The sequence below is a fragment of the Tamandua tetradactyla genome, chromosome 11, assembly GCF_023851605.1.
Source record: "Tamandua tetradactyla isolate mTamTet1 chromosome 11, mTamTet1.pri, whole genome shotgun sequence".
NCBI lineage: Eukaryota > Metazoa > Chordata > Mammalia > Pilosa > Myrmecophagidae > Tamandua > Tamandua tetradactyla.
In genome coordinates this window covers 74,892,119-74,917,471 of record NC_135337.1, presented here as the reverse complement: position 1 = coordinate 74,917,471, position 25,353 = coordinate 74,892,119, and the positions used below count along the sequence as shown (strand labels likewise).

The 25,353-nt window shown below is 38.4% G+C and overlaps 1 long non-coding RNA gene across 10 annotated transcripts in view; it reads right to left on the bottom strand.

Moving 5' to 3' along the window:
• LOC143650304 (uncharacterized) overlaps positions 1-25,353 on the bottom strand; it is a 149,227-nt gene that overhangs the window by 70,027 nt on the left and 53,847 nt on the right. For 9 of the 10 annotated variants that reach the window (XR_013159511.1, XR_013159512.1, XR_013159514.1 and 6 more), the window contains one exon: positions 23,113-23,196. The exons of the other annotated variant lie outside the window; for it this stretch is intronic. This is a non-coding gene — a long non-coding RNA (uncharacterized LOC143650304). The remainder of the gene's footprint in view (positions 1-23,112; positions 23,197-25,353) is intronic. 10 annotated transcript variants of the gene reach the window in all.

Sequence of the window (25,353 nt, the reverse complement as noted above, 5' to 3'; positions counted from 1 at the left end):
CTTCTCAGATCATAAAGGAATGAAGTTGGAAATCAATAATAGGCAGAGTGCCAGAAAATTCACAAATACGTGGAGGCTCAACAACACACTCTTAAACAACCAGTGGGTCAAGGAAGAAATTACAAGAGAAATTAGTAAATATCTCAAGGCGAATGAAAATGAAAACACAACATATCAAAACCAATGGGATGCAGCAAAGGCAGTGCTAAGAGGGAAATTTATTGCCCTAAATGACTATATCAAAAAAGAAGAAAGGGCAAAAATTCGGGAATTAACTGTCCACTTGGAAGAACTGGAGAAAGAACAGCAAACTAACTCCAAAGGAAGCAAAAGGAAAGAAATAACAAAGATTAGAGCAGAAATAAATGAAATTGAGAACATGAAAACAATAGAGAAAACCAATAAGACCAGAAGTTGGTTCTATGAGAAAATCAACAAGATTGATGGGCCCTTAGCAAGACTGACAAAAAGAAGAACAGAGAGGACACAAATAAATAAGATCAGAAATGGAAGAGGAGACATAACCACTGACCTCACAGAAATAAAGGAGGTAATAACAGGATGCTATGAACAACTTTACGCTAATAAATACAACAATGTAGATGAAATGGACAAGTTCTTGAAAGGCATGAACAACCAACTTTGACTCAAGAAGAAATAGATGACCTCAACAAACCAATCACAAGTAAAGAAATTGAATCAGTCATTCAAAAGCTTCCCAAAAAGAAAAGTCCAGGATCAGACGGCTTCACATGTGAATTCTACCAAACATTCCAGAAAGAATTAGTACCAACCCTGCTCAAACGCTTCAAAAAAATTGAAGTGGAGGGAAAGCTACCTAATTCATTCTATGAAGCCAACATCACCCTCATACCAAAACCAGGCACAGATATTACAAAAAAAAGAAAACTACAGACCAATCTCTCTAATGAATACAGATGCAAAAATCCTCAACAAAATTCTAGCAACTCGAGTCCAGCAACACATTAAAAGAATTATACATCATGACCAAGTTGGAGTCATCCCAGGTATGCAAGGATGGTTCAACATAAGAAAATCAATTAATGTAATACACCATATCAACAAATCAAAGCAGAAAAATCACATGATCATCTCAATGGATGCAGAGAAGGCATTTGACAAGATTAAACATCCGTTCCTGATGAAAACACTTCAAAGGATAGGAATACAAGGGAACTTCCTTAAAATAATAGAGGGAATATATGAAAAACCCACAGCTAATATCATCCTCAATGGGGAAAAATTGAAAACTTTCCCCCTAAGATCAGGAACAAGACAAGGATGTCCATTATCACCACTGTTATTCAACATCATGTTGGAGGTTCTAGCCAGAGCAATTAGGCAAGAAAAAGAAATACAAGGCATCAAAATTGGAAAGGAAGAAGTAAAACTATCACTGTTTGCAGATGATGTGATACTATATGTTGAAAACCCTGAAAAATCCACAATAAAACTACTAGAGCTAATAAATGAGTACAGCAAAGTAGCAGGTTACAAGATCAACATTCAAAAATCTGTAGTGTTTCTATACAGTAGTAATGAACAAGCTGAGGCGGAAATCAAGAAATGAATTCCATTTACAATTGCAACTAAAAGAATAAAATACTTAGGAATAAATTTAACTAAAGAGACAAAAGACCTATACAAAGAAAACTATAAGAAACTGCTAAAAGAAATCACAGAAGACCTAAATAGATGGAAGGGCATACCGTGTTCATGGATTGGAAGACTAAATATAGTTAAGATGTCAATCCTACCTAAATTGATTTACAGATTCAACACAATACCAATCAAAATCCCAACAACTTACTTTTCAGAAATAGAAAAACCAATAAGCAAATTTATCTGGAAGGGCAGAGTACCCCGAATTGCTAAAAGTATCTTGAGGAAAAAAAACGAAGCTGGAGGTCTCACGCTGCCTGACTTTAAGGCATATTATGAAGCCACAGTGGTCAAAACAGCATGGTACTGGCATAAAGATAGATATATCGACCAATGGAATCGAATAGAGTGCTCAGATATAGACCCTCTCATCTATGGACATTTGATCTTTCATAAGGCAGTCAAGCCAACTCACCTGGGACAGAACAGTCTCTTCAATAAATGGTGCCTAGAGAACTAGATATCCATATGCAAAAGAATGAAAGAGGACCCGTATCTTACACCCTATACAAAAGTTAACTCAAAATGGATCAAAGATCTAAACATTAGGTCTAAGACCATAAAACAGTTAGAGGAGATATCCTATGAATCTTATAATTGGAGGCGGTTTTATGGACCTTACACCTAAAGCAAAAGCACTGAAGAAAGAAAGAAATAAATAAATGGGAGCACCTCAAAATTAAACACTTTTGTGCATCAAAGAACTTCATCAAGAAAGTAGAAAGATAGCCTACACAATGGGAGACAATATTTGGAAACGACATATCAGATCAAGGTCTAGTATCCAGAATTTATAAAGAGATTGTTCAACTCAACAACAAAAAGACAGCCAATCCAATTACAAAATGGGAAAAAGACTTGAACAGACACCTCTCAAAAGAGGAAATACAAATGGCCAAAAGGCACATGAAGAGATGCTCAATGTCCCTGGCCATTAGAGAAATGCAAATCAAAACTACAATGAGATATCATCTCATACCCACCAGAATGGCCATTATCAACAAAACTGAAAATGACAAGTGCTGGAGAGGATGTGGAGAAAGAGGAACACTTATCCACTGTTGGTGGGAATGTCAAATGGTGCAACCACTGTGGAATGCAGTTCGGCGGTTCCTCAAAAAGATGAATATAGAAATTGCCATATGACCCAGCAATACCATTGCTAGGTATCTACTCAGAGGACTTAAGGTCAAAGACACAAATGGACATTTGCACACCAATGTTTATAGCAGCATTATTTACAATTGCAAGGAGATGGAAACAGCCAAAATGTCCATCAACAGAAGAGTGGCTAAACAAACTATGGTTTATACATACGATGGAATATTATGCAGCTGTAAGACAGAATAAAGTTATGAAGTATGTAACAATATGGATGGACCTTAAGGACATTAGGCTGAGTGATTTAGCCAGAAATAAAAGGACAAATACTGTATGGTCTCACTGATATGAACTGACATTAGTGAATAAACTTGGAGAATTTCGTTGGTAACACAGACCATCAGGAGACAGAAATATGGGAAGATATTGGGTAATTGGAGCTGAAGGGATACAGATTGTGCAACAGGACTTAATGTAAAAATTCAGAAATGGAAAACACAATACTGCTTAACTGTAATACAATTATGTTAAAATGCTGAATGAAGTTGAATATGAGAATGATAGAGAGAGGAGGGCTGGGGACATAAATGAAATCAGAAAGAAAGATTGACGATAAAGATGGAGATTGTATAATCTAGGATTGCCTAGAGTGTATAATGACAGTGACTAAATGTACAAATTTAAAAAATGTTTTTCCATGAGGAAGAACAAAGAAATGTCATTACTGCAGGGTGCCGAAAATAGATGGTAATTAATATTTTAAAATTTCAACTTATGTGTGAGACTAAGGCAAAAAATGTTGATTTGGTACAAAATTTATATTTTGACTAGCGCATTTCCTAATATAACTTATGTAGATAGCTTGGTTGAACAACATAAGTATATGGAACCTTGTGTAGGACATGAGATTTTGTTGGTTTGTCCAGAGTGATGCCCCAATGAACCCCAGAGTGATTTGATCAGTGAGCGGAAAAGTATTTGCAAAGTCCCTTTTGGGGAATGGTGGGAATGGGGGAAAATTCAACTTCCTCAAGTTCAATTCTTGATATTCTTACAAGCAGCATGGACAACCAAAGCTATAGGCTGAGCCCCCAGTCTTGGGGCTTAACACCACAAAGGATAGGTCAAGCCTACTTAAAATTAGGCCTAAGAGTCACCCCCAAGAGAACCTCTTTTGCTCAGATGTGGCCTCTCTCTCCAGTCAACACAACGAGCAGTCTCACCACCCTGTCCCTGTCTACGTAGGACATGACTCCCAGGGGTGTGGACCTTCCTGGCAACATGGTACAGAAATCCTAGAATGAGCTGAGACCCAGCCTCAAGGGATTGAGAAAACCCTCTTGACCAAAAGGGGGAAGAGTGAACTGAGACAAAGTGTCAATGGCTGAGAGATTGCAAACAGAGTCAAGAGGTTATCCTGGAGGTTATTCTTTCACATTAAGTAGATATCACCTTGTTATTCAAGAGAAAATGGAAAGGCTGAAGGGAACTGCCTGAAAATGTAGAGGTGTGTTCCAGTAGCCATGTTTCTTGATGATGATTATATAATGATATAGCTTTCACAGTGTGACTGTGTGATTCTGAAAACCTTGTGTCTTATGCTCCTTTTATCTACCTTGTCAACAGATGAGTAGAACATATGGAATTAAATAATGGGGGGAACAAATGTTAAAATAAATTTAGTTTGAAATGCTAGTGACCAATGAAAGAGAAGGGAAAGGGGTATGGTATGTAAAAATTTTTTTCTGTTTTCATTTTATTTTTCTGTTGTCTTTTTATTTCTTTTTCTGAATTGATGCAAATGTTCTAAGAAATGATCATGATGATGAATATGCAACTATGTGATGATATTGTAAATTACTGATTATATATGTAGAATGGAATGATCACATATTGATAATGTTTGTGTTTCTTTCCTGTAATTTTTTAAATTTAAAAATTAATAAAAAAATTTTTAAAAAAACCTTCTCATTTGCAAATACATCCTCCACTATACTACACCCTATGCACCTTTCAAATCTCAGAATTCACAACTTTCACAGGAATATCCCCCTTGATCTCCACCCCCATTTAAATCTTTCTTTTACACACCTCCAAGGTAGCCTCCCTTTCTCTTTCAGAGTGGTCAGCAGCAGAAGCATCTTTTCCTGCTTCATGAAGACAGGACTGTATCCTTGAACCTAGTTGGAAACTAATTAAATGAATAAGCAATAATATAAGGCAAGTACTACTCAAAATTTGTATCATCTTCAATGTCATTCTTTTTTCTGCATATTGCTTGTCATAAGCTTTCCAACCTTTTCGAAATCATTTACCTTTGCTCTCTCATTCCAATAGCTAAACAAGGACTTCTAGCTAAAATACTGCCAATAAATCCCATGCATTAAGTTTGACTCTCTTCTGAAATGCCAATTAAATGTCCTTAAAAGACTTAAAAGAAAAAAAAAAGAAAAGAAAAAAGGCAAAAAAAAAAAAACCTCAAGGAGCAGCAGGGTACATGGAGTGACGAGAATTAAACCTTTACCTTCCATTCTAGGACATCAACACAGAGTTACGAAAAGTATGAAAATCAAGAAGTAACTATTTAATTACGTTCTTCAGAGATAAGGATGGAAGGATCAAAATAATCACTACAAGAATTGAAAGGAGCTGCTTTTGGAGAGCAGGATATGGAGGAAAGGGAACAAAGGACAATGGGTTTTGGTTTTTTATCTTTATTAACAAAGTGATTAGAACATGTTAACTCTATAAACTATGTGCAGAGACACAACTTTGATAAAGATGAAAATTAAATTTAAAACACATTAAAAAGCAAATAATACAAAAAGCATTCAACAAAACTCAGCATTCTTTTCTGATAAAAACAATCCAAAACTTAAGAAACAAAGGAAACTACCTCAACATGATAAAGAGAATATGGAAAACCTGACAGTCAGCACAGTACTCAATGGAGAAAGATAGAAGTATTGACCAATGGACTCGAATCGAGAGTGCAGAAATAGACCACCAAATCTATGGTCAACTGAGTTTTGACAAGGCCCCCAAATCCTCCAAACTGGGACAAAATAGTCTTTTCAATAATTGGTCATGGAAGGACTGGATATCAATAGCCAAAAAGGGGAAGAGGCAGCCAACTCAACGGGAGAAAATATTTGGAAATCACGTATTGGACAAAGGTTTGATTTCCTGTATATACAAAGAAAGTATACAACGCAACAACAAAAGAATAAACAACCAATTAATAAAATGGGCTAAAGAGATGAATAGGCATTTTTTGGAAGAGCAAATACAGATGGCTCAAAAGCACATGAAGACATGCCCATTTTCACTGGCTATAAGGGAAAATGCAGATCAAGACTACTATGAGATACCACCTTACATCTATAACAATGGCTGCTATTAAACAAAAGGAAACTGGAAATGTTGGGAGGATGTGGAGAAACTAAGACACTTATGCACCGTTGGTGGGAATGTGTAATGGTGCAGCCACTATGGAAGACTGTTTGGCAGTTCCTTAGGAAACTAAATATCAAGTTGCCCTACGAACCAGCAATAGCACTACTTGCTATGTACTCAGAAGACCTGAAAGCACTGACACAAACAGACATTTGCACACTGATGTTCATAGCAGCATTGTTCACAACCACCAAAGGATGGAAACAAATCAAATGCCCATCAACAGGTGAGCGGATCCAACATATGATGGAATATTACGCAGTAGCAGGAAAATATATCCTGAAGTACATGACAAGATGGATGAGCCGCGAGGACATAATGCTGAGTGAAATTAGCCAGACGCAAAGGACAGATACTGTATGATTCTACATTTATGACCAGCAAAATGGCGTAATCAGAGGCTTATAATACAGAATATAGGGGACTTAGAGATAACATAGAGGCTAGAGATGGGTGATCCGTCAGCTAATAAGGTTAAGCTCCAATGTAAGGGAACAGATAGGAGTGAAGGTGATTGATTCTCTAGTGGGTCTATACGTAATATTAACATATTGAAGACGAACAAGATTGAAAGGGGTTGGTACAGACCTATGTGACTCACTGATTAACATTAGAAATATGAATTAGTTTTTGCAAGAATTACATCAAAGATATGATTCTTGTACACAGAGTATTCAAGTTCAGGGTAGAGGGGGACAAATGCTATTGCATGCTATCATCTATGTTCAAAAGGAAACCACCAGCACTACCACAGCAAGAGCAGAGGTAATTAATGTGGGGAGGGACAAGAGTTAACAGGAGGTTTAGATTTCCTAGTTGGTGAGGGCGTGTTTATTGGTTTTCTTCCTCTTTGGAACAATGAAATTTGGTTTTCTTCCTCTTTGGAACAATGAAATTTTCTAAAATTGAGAATGCTGATGGTTTTCTGTGGGTCTCGTACATGATGCCTAATGAATGCAGGTGGCTGAAGGATGCACTAACTGAGAAGCAGACTGGCGAACAACAGTGTATACTTATGAATGAATGTTGGGCTGCTACGAAAAGGAACAAAGTCATGAGGCATGCAATGATGTGAATGAACACTGGGGACATTGGGTGAGACAAAATAAGCCAAAAACAAAAGAACAAGAATGGTATGGTCCCCTTTAGAAAATGCTTATAAGAAAACAGGGGCCTGGACGGTAAACTTTTAGAGTAGACACATCAAGTCCTGAGTGGTGATTATTATTTCTGGATTTTGAGAGGCTGGTTTTATACATATAACCTGATATTTAGAGATAAGAATGAAGCCAAACAGGTTGGGGTTAAAGTAATTCAGAAAACAGGGGTAAGGAAGACAGTGTCCATATTTTAGAACCACACATACTCTTTGAAGAAAGGTTTATTTGGTCTGGAACTGAAATTTTCTGTAGGGCATAATCCAACTCAACCTATCTATAAAGTTCATTTGAACAACTGAAACACAGGGAGCACAGAATAAGAAAGAGTGCCTTTAATCCTGTATAGAATATTGCAATGCCTGGATATATCCTAGAGTATATTAAGCAGATAATCAAAAACTATTGGCAAAGTTCCTTGTGGGATGGGAGAAGGAATATGGACCTATTAAACCTTACCATCAGGGAATCCCCTGATACTCTGTCTAACTTTAGGGATACTCAAATCAATAGGCCAACCTCTTGATCATGAGACTTACTCTCGTGAAGCTTATGTAGATAGCAGGGAAGCTTAGATTACCTATAGGCATGCCTAAGAGTTACTTCTGTAGGACACCTTTTGTTGCTCAGATGTGGCCTCACTCTCTCTAAGCCCAGCTCTGCAAGTGAAATTATTGCCCTCCCCCCTACATGGGACATGACATCCAGGAGTGAAAATCTCCCTGGTGGCATTGAAGATGACACCCCGTGGAATCGACAATGCCATCCTGATCAAATGGGGGAAAAGAAATATAACAAATAACATATCAGTGGCTAAGAGAGTATAAATAGAGTCGAAAGGCTACTCTGAAGGTTGCTCTCATGCAAGCTTCAGGTAGACATTGCTACCTGTCATGACCTGCCAACCCCCAACCAGGACCATTCCAGCCAATCCTAAAGAACACCTAGGGCAATACAGAAGATTCTGCAAAGGTTCCATGCAGTAGGGTAAAACTTTCCAGAAACCTACAACTTCCACATGGGTTCCTCGACCAGACAAGTCCTGAAACCTAGAGGGCCCAGCCTCTCCAGAACATCCGCTAGTTCCATCTACTTACCCCATATTATTGACAGCCCCTTCCAACATGAGAGAAAGTTAGAATGGACATAGCCCAAATATCCCTAAAGACTGGGAGAAAGATCAAAGAGGATGGTGGAATTATACAGAGAAGGTAGGGTTTAACAAATGAGTATGACTGCTGAGTCATTATATTGATATTTCTTTCAGTCTCCAATATCTTACGGCAGCTAGAAGTAAAACCTAAAATTGTGGAATTGCAACCTATACCAAACTCTAACATCTGTTCAATAACTTATTGTTGCACTGTGCTTTGAAATTTATTGCTTTTTTGTATATATGTTATTTTTCACAAAAATGTGGTTTGTGATGATAAAAAAATATATTTATTCCTTCTAGTCTCCAATGTTCTGAAGCAGCTAAAAGGAAAAATCTGAGATGATGGTATGGTAACCAGTGACAAACTTTGGGATCTGTCCTGGAACTAGTTGTTGAAGAGTGCTTTGAAAACTACTGTTTTTTTCTTTCTTTGCTTTATATATATGTTATATTATACAATTAAAAAGTTAGGAAAAAAATTACCCTAGAATTTAGTTTTTCCCTGTGTGTGGACATTTTATATTTCCCAGTCAGAAATAAGCTATGAAGTTAGGACAGGGCTAATATCTACATATTTTATTTAATAGATTAGACACCGTGTTCGTCATGTGCCCTTCCAGCCGAGAGAGGAACCATGACTGTGTTCGCCACCTGCCTTCTCGGATGAGAGAGAGAGAGACCTTGAACTTCATCGACCTTCTTGAACCAAGGTATCTTTCCCTGGATGGATGACTTAGATTGGACATTTCTATAGACTTGCTTTAACTGGGACACTTTCTCAGTCTTAGAACTGTAAGCTAGCAACTTATTAAATCCCCCTTTTTAAAAGCCATTCTGTTTCTGGTATATCGCATAACAGTAGCTAGCAAACCAGAACACTCACCTTCCCTGATCTTCTGGTGAGCAACTGTGAGTGTCAACTGTCTCCTTGGATCTTGTTCAACAATTCTGGTTCTCAACAAGGTCAAATGAAGCTCCATTTATGGTCAGTCTTGTATACCTTGGATAAAAGGAGCATGAGACACAAGGTTTTCATAATCACACAGTCATATTGTAAAAGTTGTATAGTTATATAATTGTCTTCAAGAATCAAGGCAACTGGGATACAGTCTAACAGTTTCAGGTACTTCCCTCTAGCCATTCCAATACACCATAAACTAAAAAGGGATAGCTATATAATACATATAAGAATAAGCTCCAGGATAACCTCTCAACTCCGAAATCTCTCAGCCACTAAGACTCTATTTTGTCTTATTTCTCTTTTTCCTCTTGAGTCAAGAAGGCCTTCTCAATCTCATGATGTGAGGTCCCAGTTCACCCCAGGAGTCTTGTCCCACATTGCCAGGGAGATTTACACCCCTGGGAGTCATGTCCCACATAGGGCAGAGGTCAGTGAGCTCACCTGCCGAGTTGGCTCAGAGAGAGAGGTCACATCTGAGCAACAAAAGAGGTTCTTCTGGGGGTGACCCTTAGACATAATCATAGTTAGGATTAGCTTCTCCTTTGCAGTAATAAATTTCCTAGGGATTAACCCCAACATTGAGGGCTCAGTCTATTGAATTGTTTGTCCCCACTACTTGTGAGAAAATCAGGAATACCCCAGATAGGGAAGCTTAATATTTCCACCTTTCTCTCCAAACTCTCAAAGTGACTTTGTAAATGCTTTTTTATTCCCTGCTAAAATTACTCTGGGATGTACTGGGACATACTAACCTGTACCAACAAGGTCTCACGTGCTATTCAAGATCTCATGCAATTATGGCGTCTAATACACTGACCATACAAGTTAAATTAGACAATGCACTAGCCAAAATAGAAATTTTACACCAAATTTCAGCTACAACTCCAGAATAGATGTGACTACAGTAAGAGCTTACAATCTGGGACCCTTTAAAATAGGCCCCAACCTGATAACCCGTGCTCTTGATTTCAATTCTCCAAGTTTGTATATTTCAGTTAGTCCATTTGAATGGGCATGACAATATTTGTCTTTCTGTTTCTTACATTCCATTCAGCATACCGTCCTCAAGTTTCATTCACCTAGATGCATGCCAGCCTCACAACTTCGTTTCTTCTTGCAGCTGTTTAGTGTCCATTGTATGTATACCCCACAGGTCCCCTTTCCACCCCTCAGTCATTGCCCACCTTGGCCACCTCCATCTATCGCCCACACTGCTCCATAAACACAAGTGTGCAAATGTCCATTCATGTCCCCACACTCAGCTCCTCCAGGTATTTACCTAGCAATGGGGCTGCAGGATCCTATGGCAACCCCAGCCCTAGCCTCCTGTGGAACCACCACACCGCCCTCCAAGGGGCTGCACCTCTCTGTTTCCCTACCAGCAGTGAATAGCTGCACATCTTTCTTGCGTTTTCCCTAGCACTTGTTTCTCTCTGTTCATTTTTAAACGGTTTCAGTCGCACATCATACAATCCATCCTAGGTAGAAAATCAATGGTTCCTGGTATAATCACATAGCCATGCCTTTACTACCACAATCTATCTAAAGACATTTCCTTTTCTTCTGCAAAGAATCCCATACCCCTCTCCCATATCCCCTGCTCGTTGACATTTAGTTTGGGCATAATGCCTTTGTTATATACAGTGGAAGCATCTTACAATGTTACTGTTGACTATAGACCCTAGCTTGCACTGATATTTTTTCCGGTATCCCATCCCATTTCCAACGTGCTGAAATTCATGACATTCATGAATGTTGGTTCACATTCATTTGTTTCCCCTTCATAAAAATATAAAAACCAACCTAATAAGATTTTAGTGAGGAAAGTACCTATTCAAGTAAATCAGACTTACTTATAGAGAATATGGGAAAAGCCGATAGTCAGCACAGTACTCAATGGAGAAAGACAGAAGTATTGACCAATGGACTCGAATCGAGAGTGCAGAAATAGACCACCAAATCTATGGTCAACTGAGTTTTGACAAGGCCCCCAAATCCTCCAAACTGGGACAAAATAGTCTTTTCAATAATTGGTCATGGAAGGACTGGATATCAATAGCCAAAAAGGGGAAGAGGCAGCCAACTCAACGGGAGAAAATATTTGGAAATCACGTATTGGACAAAGGTTTGATTTCCTGTATATACAAAGAAAGTATACAACGCAACAACAAAAGAATAAACAACCAATTAATAAAATGGGCTAAAGAGATGAATAGGCATTTTTTGGAAGAGCAAATACAGATGGCTCAAAAGCACATGAAGACATACCCATTTTCATTGGCTATAAGGGAAAATGCAGATCAAGACTACTATGAGATACCACCTCACATCTATAACAATGGCTGCTATTAAACAAAAGGAAACTGGAAATGTTGGGAGGATGTGGAGAAACTAAGACACTTATGCACCGTTGGTGGGAATGTGTAATGGTGCAGCCACTATGGAAGACTGTTTGGCAGTTCCTTAGGAAACTAAATATCAAGTTGCCCTACGAACCAGCAATAGCACTACTTGCTATGTACTCAGAAGACCTGAAAGCACTGACACAGACATTTGCACACTGATGTTCATAGCAGCATTGTTCACAACCACCAAAGGATGGAAACAAATCAAATGCCCATCAACAGGTGAGCGGATCCAACATATGATGGAATATTACGCAGTAGCAGGAAAATATATCCTGAAGTACATGACAAGATGGATGAGCCGCGAGGACATAATGCTGAGTGAAATTAGCCAGACGCAAAGGACAGATACTGTATGATTCTACATTTATGACCAGCAAAATGGCGTAATCAGAGGCTTATAATACAGAATATAGGGGACTTAGAGATAACATAGAGGCTAGAGATGGGTGATCCGTCAGCTAATACGGTTAAGCTCCAATGTAAGGGAACAGATAGGAGTGAAGGTGATTGATTCTCTAGTGGGTCTATACGTAATATTAACATATTGAAGACGAACAAGATTGAAAGGGGTTGGTACAGACCTATGTGACTCACTGATTAACATTAGAAATATGAATAAGTTTTTGCAAGAATTACATCAAAGATATGATTCTTGTACACAGAGTATTCAAGTTCAGGGTAGAGGGGGACAAATGCTATTGCATGCTATCATCTATGTTCAAAAGGAAACCACCAGCACTACCACAGCAAGAGCAGAGGTAATTAATGTGGGGAGGGACAAGAGTTAACAGGAGGTTTAGATTTCCTAGTTGGTGAGGGCGTGTTTATTGGTTTTCTTCCTCTTTGGAACAATGAAATTTGGTTTTCTTCCTCTTTGGAACAATGAAATTTTCTAAAATTGAGAATGCTGATGGTTTTCTGTGGGTCTCGTACATGATGCCTAATGAATGCAGGTGGCTGAAGGATGCACTAACTGAGAAGCAGACTGGCGAACAACAGTGTATACTTATGAATGAATGTTGTGCTGCTACGAAAAGGAACAAAGTCATGAGGCATGCAATGATGTGAATGAACACTGGGGACATTTGGTGAGACAAAATAAGCCAAAAACAAAAGAACAAGAATGGTATGGTCCCCTTTAGAAAATGCTTATAAGAAAACAGGGGCCTAGACGGTAAACTTTTAGAGTAGACACATCAAGTCCTGAGTGGTGATTATTATTTCTGGATTTTGAGAGGCTGGTTTTATACATATAACCTGATATTTAGAGATAAGAATGAAGCCAAACAGGTTGGGGTTAAAGTAATTCAGAAAACAGGGGTAAGGAAGACAGTGTCCATATTTTAGAACCACACATACTCTTTGAAGAAAGGTTTATTTGGTCTGGAACTGAAATTTTCTGTAGGGCATAATCCAACTCAACCTATCTATAAAGTTCATTTGAACAACTGAAACACAGGGAGCACAGAATAAGAAAGAGTGCCTTTAATCCTGTATAGAATATTGCAATGCCTGGATATATCCTAGAGTATATTAAGCAGATAATCAAAAACTATTGGCAAAGTTCCTTGTGGGATGGGAGAAGGAATATGGACCTATTAAACCTTACCATCAGGGAATCCCCTGATACTCTGTCTAACTTTAGGGATACTCAAATCAATAGGCCAACCTCTTGATCATGAGACTTACTCTCGTGAAGCTTATGTAGATAGCAGGGAAGCTTAGATTACCTATAGGCATGCCTAAGAGTTACTTCTGTAGGACACCTTTTGTTGCTCAGATGTGGCCTCACTCTCTCTAAGCCCAGCTCTGCAAGTGAAATTATTGCCCTCCCCCCTACATGGGACATGACATCCAGGAGTGAAAATCTCCCTGGTGGCATTGAAGATGACACCCCGTGGAATCGACAATGCCATCCTGATCAAATGGGGGAAAAGAAATATAACAAATAACATATCAGTGGCTAAGAGAGTATAAATAGAGTCGAAAGGCTACTCTGAAGGTTGCTCTCATGCAAGCTTCAGGTAGACATTGCTACCTGTCATGACCTGCCAACCCCCAACCAGGACCATTCCAGCCAATCCTAAAGAACACCTAGGGCAATACAGAAGATTCTGCAAAGGTTCCATGCAGTAGGGTAAAACTTTCCAGAAACCTACAACTTCCACATGGGTTCCTCGACCAGACAAGTCCTGAAACCTAGAGGGCCCAGCCTCTCCAGAACATCCGCTAGTTCCATCTACTTACCCCATATTATTGACAGCCCCTTCCAACATGAGAGAAAGTTAGAATGGACATAGCCCAAATATCCCTAAAGACTGGGAGAAAGATCAAAGAGGATGGTGGAATTATACAGAGAAGGTAGGGTTTAACAAATGAGTATGACTGCTGAGTCATTATATTGATATTTCTTTCAGTCTCCAATATCTTACGGCAGCTAGAAGTAAAACCTAAAATTGTGGAATTGCAACCTATACCAAACTCTAACATCTGTTCAATAACTTATTGTTGCACTGTGCTTTGAAATTTATTGCTTTTTTGTATATATGTTATTTTTCACAAAAATGTGGTTTGTGATGATAAAAAAATATATTTATTCCTTCTAGTCTCCAATGTTCTGAAGCAGCTAAAAGGAAAAATCTGAGATGATGGTATGGTAACCAGTGACAAACTTTGGGATCTGTCCTGGAACTAGTTGTTGAAGAGTGCTTTGAAAACTACTGTTTTTTTCTTTCTTTGCTTTATATATATGTTATATTATACAATTAAAAAGTTAGGAAAAAAATTACCCTAGAATTTAGTTTTTCCCTGTGTGTGGACATTTTATATTTCCCAGTCAGAAATAAGCTATGAAGTTAGGACAGGGCTAATATCTACATATTTTATTTAATAGATTAGACACCGTGTTCGTCATGTGCCCTTCCAGCCGAGAGAGGAACCATGACTGTGTTCGCCACCTGCCTTCTCGGATGAGAGAGAGAGAGACCTTGAACTTCATCGACCTTCTTGAACCAAGGTATCTTTCCCTGGATGGATGACTTAGATTGGACATTTCTATAGACTTGCTTTAACTGGGACACTTTCTCAGTCTTAGAACTGTAAGCTAGCAACTTATTAAATCCCCCTTTTTAAAAGCCATTCTGTTTCTGGTATATCGCATAACAGTAGCTAGCAAACCAGAACACTCACCTTCCCTGATCTTCTGGTGAGCAACTGTGAGTGTCAACTGTCTCCTTGGATCTTGTTCAACAATTCTGGTTCTCAACAAGGTCAAATGAAGCTCCATTTATGGTCAGTCTTGTATACCTTGGATAAAAGGAGCATGAGACACAAGGTTTTCATAATCACACAGTCATATTGTAAAAGTTGTATAGTTATATAATTGTCTTCAAGAATCAAGGCAACTGGGATACAGTCTAACAGTTTCAGGTACTTCCCTCTAGCCATTCCAATACACCATAAACTAAAAAGGGATAGCTATATAATACATATAAGAATAAGCTCCAGGATAACCTCTCAACTCCGAAATCTCTCAGCCACTAAGACTCTATTTTGTCTTATTTCTCTTTTTCCTCTTGAGTCAAGAAGGCCTTCTCAATCTCATGATGTGAGGTCCCAGTTCACCCCAGGAGTCTTGTCCCACATTGCCAGGGAGATTTACACCCCTGGGAGTCATGTCCCACATAGGGCAGAGGTCAGTGAGCTCACCTGCCGAGTTGGCTCAGAGAGAGAGGTCACATCTGAGCAACAAAAGAGGTTCTTCTGGGGGTGACCCTTAGACATAATCATAGTTAGGATTAGCTTCTCCTTTGCAGTAATAAATTTCCTAGGGATTAACCCCAACATTGAGGGCTCAGTCTATTGAATTGTTTGTCCCCACTACTTGTGAGAAAATCAGGAATACCCCAGATAGGGAAGCTTAATATTTCCACCTTTCTCTCCAAACTCTCAAAGTGACTTTGTAAATGCTTTTTTATTCCCTGCTAAAATTACTCTGGGATGTACTGGGACATACTAACCTGTACCAACAAGGTCTCACGTGCTATTCAAGATCTCATGCAATTATGGCGTCTAATACACTGACCATACAAGTTAAATTAGACAATGCACTAGCCAAAATAGAAATTTTACACCAAATTTCAGCTACAACTCCAGAATAGATGTGACTACAGTAAGAGCTTACAATCTGGGACCCTTTAAAATAGGCCCCAACCTGATAACCCATGCTCTTGATTTCAATTCTCCAAGTTTGTATATTTCAGTTAGTCCATTTGAATGGGCATGACAATATTTGTCTTTCTGTTTCTTACATTCCATTCAGCATACCGTCCTCAAGTTTCATTCACCTAGATGCATGCCAGCCTCACAACTTCGTTTCTTCTTGCAGCTGTTTAGTGTCCATTGTATGTATACCCCACAGGTCCCCTTTCCACCCCTCAGTCATTGCCCACCTTGGCCACCTCCATCTATCGCCCACACTGCTCCATAAACACAAGTGTGCAAATGTCCATTCATGTCCCCACACTCAGCTCCTCCAGGTATTTACCTAGCAATGGGGCTGCAGGATCCTATGGCAACCCCAGCCCTAGCCTCCTGTGGAACCACCACACCGCCCTCCAAGGGGCTGCACCTCTCTGTTTCCCTACCAGCAGTGAATAGCTGCACATCTTTCTTGCGTTTTCCCTAGCACTTGTTTCTCTCTGTTCATTTTTAAACGGTTTCAGTCGCACATCATACAATCCATCCTAGGTAGAAAATCAATGGTTCCTGGTATAATCACATAGCCATGCCTTTACTACCACAATCTATCTAAAGACATTTCCTTTTCTTCTGCAAAGAATCCCATACCCCTCTCCCATATCCCCTGCTCGTTGACATTTAGTTTGGGCATAATGCCTTTGTTATATACAGTGGAAGCATCTTACAATGTTACTGTTGACTATAGACCCTAGCTTGCACTGATATTTTTTCCGGTATCCCATCCCATTTCCAACGTGCTGAAATTCATGACATTCATGAATGTTGGTTCACATTCATTTGTTTCCCCTTCATAAAAATATAAAAACCAACCTAATAAGATTTTAGTGAGGAAAGTACCTATTCAAGTAAATCAGACTTACTTATAGAGAATATGGGAAAAGCCGATAGTCAGCACAGTACTCAATGGAGAAAGACAGAAGTATTGACCAATGGACTCGAATCGAGAGTGCAGAAATAGACCACCAAATCTATGGTCAACTGAGTTTTGACAAGGCCCCCAAATCCTCCAAACTGGGACAAAATAGTCTTTTCAATAATTGGTCATGGAAGGACTGGATATCAATAGCCAAAAAGGGGAAGAGGCAGCCAACTCAACGGGAGAAAATATTTGGAAATCACGTATTGGACAAAGGTTTGATTTCCTGTATATACAAAGAAAGTATACAACGCAACAACAAAAGAATAAACAACCAATTAATAAAATGGGCTAAAGAGATGAATAGGCATTTTTTGGAAGAGCAAATACAGATGGCTCAAAAGCACATGAAGACATACCCATTTTCATTGGCTATAAGGGAAAATGCAGATCAAGACTACTATGAGATACCACCTCACATCTATAACAATGGCTGCTATTAAACAAAAGGAAACTGGAAATGTTGGGAGGATGTGGAGAAACTAAGACACTTATGCACCGTTGGTGGGAATGTGTAATGGTGCAGCCACTATGGAAGACTGTTTGGCAGTTCCTTAGGAAACTAAATATCAAGTTGCCCTACGAACCAGCAATAGCACTACTTGCTATGTACTCAGAAGACCTGAAAGCACTGACACAGACATTTGCACACTGATGTTCATAGCAGCATTGTTCACAACCACCAAAGGATGGAAACAAATCAAATGCCCATCAACAGGTGAGCGGATCCAACATATGATGGAATATTACGCAGTAGCAGGAAAATATATCCTGAAGTACATGACAAGATGGATGAGCCGCGAGGACATAATGCTGAGTGAAATTAGCCAGACGCAAAGGACAGATACTGTATGATTCTACATTTATGACCAGCAAAATGGCGTAATCAGAGGCTTATAATACAGAATATAGGGGACTTAGAGATAACATAGAGGCTAGAGATGGGTGATCCGTCAGCTAATACGGTTAAGCTCCAATGTAAGGGAACAGATAGGAGTGAAGGTGATTGATTCTCTAGTGGGTCTATACGTAATATTAACATATTGAAGACGAACAAGATTGAAAGGGGTTGGTACAGACCTATGTGACTCACTGATTAACATTAGAAATATGAATTAGTTTTTGCAAGAATTACATCAAAGATATGATTCTTGTACACAGAGTATTCAAGTTCAGGGTAGAGGGGGACAAATGCTATTGCATGCTATCATCTATGTTCAAAAGGAAACCATCAGCACTACCACAGCAACAGCAGAGGTAATTAATGGGGGGAGGGACAAGAGTTAACAGGAGGTTTAGATTTCCTAGTTGGTGAGGGCGTGTTTATTGGTTTTCTTCCTCTTTGGAACAATGAAATTTGGTTTTCTTCCTCTTTGGAACAATGAAATTTTCTAAAATTGAGAATGCTGATGGTTTTCTGTGGGTCTCGTACATGATGCCTAATGAATGCAGGTGGCTGAAGGATGCACTAACTGAGAAGCAGACTGGCGAACAACAGTGTATACTTATGAATGAATGTTGTGCTGCTACGAAAAGGAACAAAGTCATGAGGCATGCAATGATGTGAATGAACACTGGGGACATTGGGTGAGACAAAATAAGCCAAAAACAAAAGAACAAGAATGGTATGGTCCCCTTTAGAAAATGCTTATAAGAAAACAGGGGCCTGGACGGTAAACTTTTAGAGTAGACACATCAAGTCCTGAGTGGTGATTATTATTTCTGGATTTTGAGAGGCTGGTTTTATACATATAACCTGATATTTAGAGATAAGAATGAAGCCAAACAGGTTGGGGTTAAAGTAATTCAGAAAACAGGGGTAAGGAAGACAGTGTCCATATTTTAGAACCACACATACTCTTTGAAGAAAGGTTTATTTGGTCTGGAACTGAAATTTTCTGTAGGGCATAATCCAACTCAACCTATCTATAAAGCTCATTTGAACAACTGAAACACAGGGAGCACAAAACAAGAAAGAGGGTCTTTAATCCTGTATAGAATATTGCAATGCCTGGATATATCCTAGAGTATATTAAGCAGATAATCAAAAGGTATTGGCAAAGTCCCCTGTGGGATGGGAGAAAGAATATGGACCTATTAAACCTTACCATCAGGGAATCCCCTGATACTCTGTCAAACTTTAGGGATACTCAAAACAATAGGCCAACCTCTCGATCATGAGACTTACTCTCGTGAAGCTTATGTAGGTAGCAGGGAAGCTTAGACTACCTATAGGCTTGCCTAAGACTTACTTCTGGTGGACCCCTTTTGTTGCTCAGATGTGGCCTCACTCTCTCTAAGCCCAACTCTGCAAGTGAAATCATTGCCCTCCATCCTACATGGGACATGACATCCAGGGGTGAAATTCGTCTTGGCAACGTGGGAGATGACTCTCAGGGTTGAAACCAGGACTGGCACCGTGAGATCAACAACTCCATCCTGACGACAAGGTGGAAAAGATGTGTAACTAATAAAGTATTAATGACAGAGAGTTCAAATAGAATTGAGAGGCTACTCTGGAGGCTGCTCTTAACGCAAGCTTCAATTAGACGTTGCTACCTATCATAACCTGCCAACCAGGACCATTCCAGCCAATCCGAAAGAAGACCTTGGGCAATATCTAAGATTCCACAATGGTTCCAGGTACTAGAGTAACCTTCCAGAAACCTACAACCTCCAGATGGTCCTGGTCCAGATAAGTCCTGAAAGCTAGCCCAGCCTCTACAAAACATCATATAGTTCCATCTCCCTAACCCATTTTAGTATGGACCCTTCCAATATGAAAAATTTAGAATGGCCATAGGCTAAACACTCCTAAAGAGAGGGATGGAAAGATCAAAGATGATGGTGGAGTTATACAGAGAAGATAGGACTTAACAAATGAATACAAATGCTGAATCATTACATTGATATCTCTTTTAGTCTCCAGTAGTTTAGAGTAGCTAGAAATAAAAACCTAAAATTGTGGAATTATAATCCATGTCAAACTCTGAAACCTATTCTATATATAATTTGTGGTGCTGTGCTTTGAAATTTATAGGTTTTTGTATATATTTTATTTTTCCAAAAAAAAAGAAAAAAAGTGAATTGTGATGATAAAAAATATTTAATCCTTCTAACCTCTTATATTCTGGAGCAGCTAGAAGGAAAAATCTGAGAGGATCATATGGCAGCCCATGACACACTCTGGCATCTGTCCTGTAACCACTTGTTGAAGAATGCTTTGAAAACTATTGCTTTTTTATTTCTTTGCTTTGTATATATGTTATACGGTCCACAATTCTGGGTCAGAAAACTGGGCTGGGCTCAGTTGGGTAGTCCTTTTGCTGATTTTGCAAGGGATTACTCATGAAGTTCAACTCATCTGACAGGCTGACCTGGAGGTGGAGAGGTTAAAATCACCTCAAGAATACATCCAAAGATTTGGCAGGGTAGCTGGACAGATGGGTTTCTCTATGAATGTTCTTTCATCGTTCAGTAGTCTGGCCAGGGCTTCTTACATACTTATCTCAGGGCGTAAAGAGTAGTAGACACAGTAGAGAGAAAATCTAAAGTTGAGCCCTGTGGCACTGTAAAACAGAGAGTTCAGGAAAATGAGAAGGATGAACAAAAATAACTAACTGTTAAGGAGCTAGAGTGACATAACAGAACCAAGATGACTGATTCCTGGAATCTAAGTGGAGAAGGCAAGGAGAGATCACCTGTGTTAAAGGACGCTAATATATTAAGCAAAACTGAGTCTTGATTGATGAACTCAGTATATATCTTCATTTAATTAGGTTTTCTTCAATTTCACTCAGCAATGTTTTGTAGTTGTCAGTGTTCATGTCTTGTTCATATTTTCTTAAATATATCTCTATTTCTTATGTTTGATATTTTTGAAATCATATTTTTCTATTTCAATTTCTAATTGCATATTGCTAATATTTAAAAATATAATCGATTTTAAAGTTCCAATGATTTATCATTTACAAAACATAAAATTTACCTGTCCTAAGTGTGCAATCCAATGATTTTTAATAAATTTATAGAGTTGTGAATTCATAAAAAGAAAACAAAATAATAGCAAAAAATTAGCAGGATGTTCAACTGCTACAATACTAAAATACTGTAGTAAAAAAAGTAACTAAGAATGACATATTCCATTAATTCGGATATCAACACTGCCTGAATACAAAATGAAGAGAAGCTCCCAGCACTGGCCACTGACATAAAGGGCATGTGCAAGTCTCGCCGGTGACGATCACATTAGTGGGGAAGCTTCTATCTATTTATTTTTGACAGATAACAGTAGGTATGAAAAAACTTGCAGCAAGTAGAAAGTGTAAAGGGACTCACATCCAGTCAAGACACAATCCCGTCCCCAGCGCTGTCTCTGTCCTCACCTGCCACCCCACCACCCTGCCACCACATCTAAGCCTTTCAACTTGTTCTTGGTTTTGACCTCCTTGTGTTTGTTACTGTTTCCTGGTTTATCTTCTTTAAACACTTTAGAGTTCTTAAATGAAAATCACTCAACTTCCCTTAAACCTCTTCCTCTCATTTGGATATATCACAATATGGATTCAACCATTAATCATTTACACAATTATCATTATGTGAATATAATACACAATGGTGATTATTCTTCTTCTTAATTTTTATTTTCTGAAGCTAACAACTGCCAGTTGTCCCTCTACCCTTCCCATCTGTTATAGGCACCCACTATTATTTTTTTCCAAATGCTCTAGATCAATAGCAAAATAAAAACAGTATTTTCTAAATGGTCAACTACGTCAGATAGCGTATCAGTTCCATTTTTAGATTTTCAGGAGACCTGACTCTAGAAGTCATTCACACTCCTCTACAGTTGGAGAGGCTGCTCTCCCTGACAGAGCACAGGTGTCATCCAGGGCCTGGTTTCTGCCACTGCCCGTTAGAGCCTGTTTCCAATCCAGTGGACTTTCTATTCTCGCTTTACGCCCTCATTTTCATAAAGGACATCTTATAGTGGCCCTCTAAATGAGGTGTACTTTGTGGGAAACATTTTTTTTTTTAGATCTTACTGGTTAACCTCTTACTTGCTTAATGATTTTGGCCACATATATAGAGTTAGACTACAAAAAAATTTTCTTTAAACTTTTGAAAGGACTGCTCCATTGTCTTCCAACTTCTAGTGTCATTCTTGAGACATCTGAGGTCATTCTGATTCCCAATTCTTCTTTTTGCGGCATGTTTTCCCTCTTTCAAAGATTGTATTACTGAAATTCTGGTGGGGCATGTGAGCATTTCAATCTGGAAAGTTCTTATAATTTCTCCCCTTTTATTATAACCTTTGTAGTATCTTTCTGGAATGCCTAGAATTTGAATATTACAGTCATTTTTTTAATTTGTGCTCTTATTTTCTAGCTACAACTGATTTTCACTGAATGCCTCAATTTTTAGCACTATCACTTCACCCCTACTAAATGTTGTGCTTACTATCCAGAAATCTGGGGCCTTCTGGCTCAGTCTGGATGCCCGCTGGTTCAATTCCTGAGAGCAGAAAATAAAGCTCTGGTTTCAGGTGGGGATGGCATGGGAGAAGCGACGAGAAGGAGCCAGGGAGGAAGGGGCCCCGTGGCCCCGCGCAGGGGCGTTCAGCCCCACACCCGCCCCGCCTTCTGCAGTACTGACCGCCTCGGCGTTCTGACGCTTTCCAAGGTCAACCTCATGAAAAAGAAAGATAAAACTAATTCAAGAACAAAACTACATTCATACCATGATGAGAGCTATAAAAAATAGTTTCCATTATTTTCCAAATGTATATGTCAAAGAGTAAAAGAGAATATCTCAAAATGAAAAGATGTGATTTGAGGATCATTTTAAAATCATTCCTTTATAGCATTTTAATATTTTTCCCATTTAAAAAATTAACACAAACTGAGTGAAAACTCATCAGACTCAGAGACCACCACCAAGTAAAAAAGCATACTTTACTCAGACCACCTATTCACCCATTCCACAAAGAATGGAGGACACTGGCTCATACTTACCTGCACTCCAACTCCTCACACCAATCTTTATTCCGGTGTTTATGTTCGTGCCAAGGAATGATCATCAAGGAGTCACCATCAGAACTTAAATTTAAAAAATACATAAGCAGTTAACATAAACTGCAGATAATACAAACAATCATTATCTCAACAACTAACTACACGAAGATTATAAAAGACTGCAAAAAAGATCTCTACAACCTTAATCTCCACGATACCTGTTTATGATTTATTAAATGGTACATGAGACATAATGTATACAGTGAATTAAGTGAAAGGAAAATATCAAATTGCTGACGTCTCTTCCTTCATAAAATGGTTCAAAAAGACAAAAATTCAAAATAAAAATGTAGACAAGTAACTGAAAGATGGTATGGGTTGTGTTCATTCACAAATTTTAAAAACATTTATCAAGAGCCTATATTATATGCACTAGAATTAACATGCCATCATAAACGGCCCCATGCCCGAGAAAAACTTTCAGTCTATGGCAGTGCTATTAAAAGAATGTTTTATGATCATAGAAATGTTCTATATCTGTGCTATTCAATGCAGTAATCAATAGTTCCATGGACCTAATAAGCACTTGAAATGTGGTAGCTTCTATTTAAAAAGTGAATTTTAATTTTATTTAATTCATTCAAATTAAAATTGAAATAGCCACATGTGGCTAGTGGCTACCAGGTTGGACAACACTGATCTAGAAGATGGATAATAGCAAAAGTGAAGAAATACATGACTGCGAAACAACAGGTGGATCTGAAGAAGATGGGATAATACCTGATTGGATGGAATTAAGAACAAATGAAAAAGGAAAAGTAAGTAGAGACAGGACAGTAATGTGCTACAATTCAGGAGGCATGGATAAGAGAAAAAAATATTAGCTGTGCAATCTCTGGGACTTTCTAGAGTGCCGCACTTTAAACATTATCTCTAAGGTTCTTTTCAGCTATAACACTCCATGAATCCATGAAACACCTGAAACATGATGAATTAAAAATAAAGGCAAAGAATTAATTTAATATTTCAAGGGCCTTGTTTTTATAATTCAATAAAACATTTCCTCTCAGAAGAGGAAATACAAATGGCCAAAAGGCACATGAAGAGATGCTCAACGTCCCTGGCCATTAGAGAAATGCAAATCAAAACCACCATGAGATATCATCTCACACCCACCAGAATGGCCATTATCAACAAAACAGAAAATGACAAGTGCTGGAGAGGATGCGGAGAAAGAGGCACACTTATCCACTGTTGGTGGGAATGTCAAATGGTGCAACCACTGTGGAAGGCAGTTTGGCGGTTCCTCAAAAAACTGAATATAGAATTGCCATATGACCCAGCAATACCATTGCTAGGTATCTACTCAAAGGACTTAAGGGCAAAGACACAAATGGACATTTGCACACCAATGTTTATAGCAGCATTATTTACAATTGCAAAAAGATGGAAACAGCCAAAATGTTCATCAACAGACGAGTGGCTAAACAAACTGTGGTATATACATACGATGGAATATTATGCAGCTTTAAGACAGGATAAACTTTATGAAGCATGTAATAACATGGATGGACCTAGAGAACATTATGCTGAGTGAGTCTAGCCAAAAACTAAAGGACAAATACTGTATGGTCCCACTGATGTGAACCGACATTCGAGAATAAACTTGGAATATGTCATCGGTAACAGAGACCAGCAGGAGTTAGAAACAGGGCAAGATAATGGGTAATTGGAGCTGAAGGGATACAGACTGTGCAACAGGACTAGATACAAAAACTCAAAAATGGACAGCACAATAATACCTAATTGTAAAGTAATTATGTTAAAACACTGAATGAATCTGCATCTGAGCTATAGCTTTTTTGTTTGTTTGTTTGTTTGTGCCTTTTGTTTTTTTCTTTTTCCTTTTTTCATATATATATATTTTTTATTTATTATTATTATTTTTATTTTTTTCTCTATATTAACATTCTATATCTTTTTCTGTTGTTTTGCTAGTTCTTTTCCTAAATCGATTCAAATGTACTAAGAAATGATGATCATACACCTATGTGATGATATTAAGAATTACTGATTGCATATGTAGAATGGGATGATTTCTAAATGTTGTGTTATTTCTTTTTTTTAATTAATAAAAAAAAAACATTTCCTCTCACACTTTTGAGTAATAATAGTATTTCGCTCATAATTTATAACAGCCCCAGAAAAAGGATTACACGTTTTCACATTACTAGGTTGTGC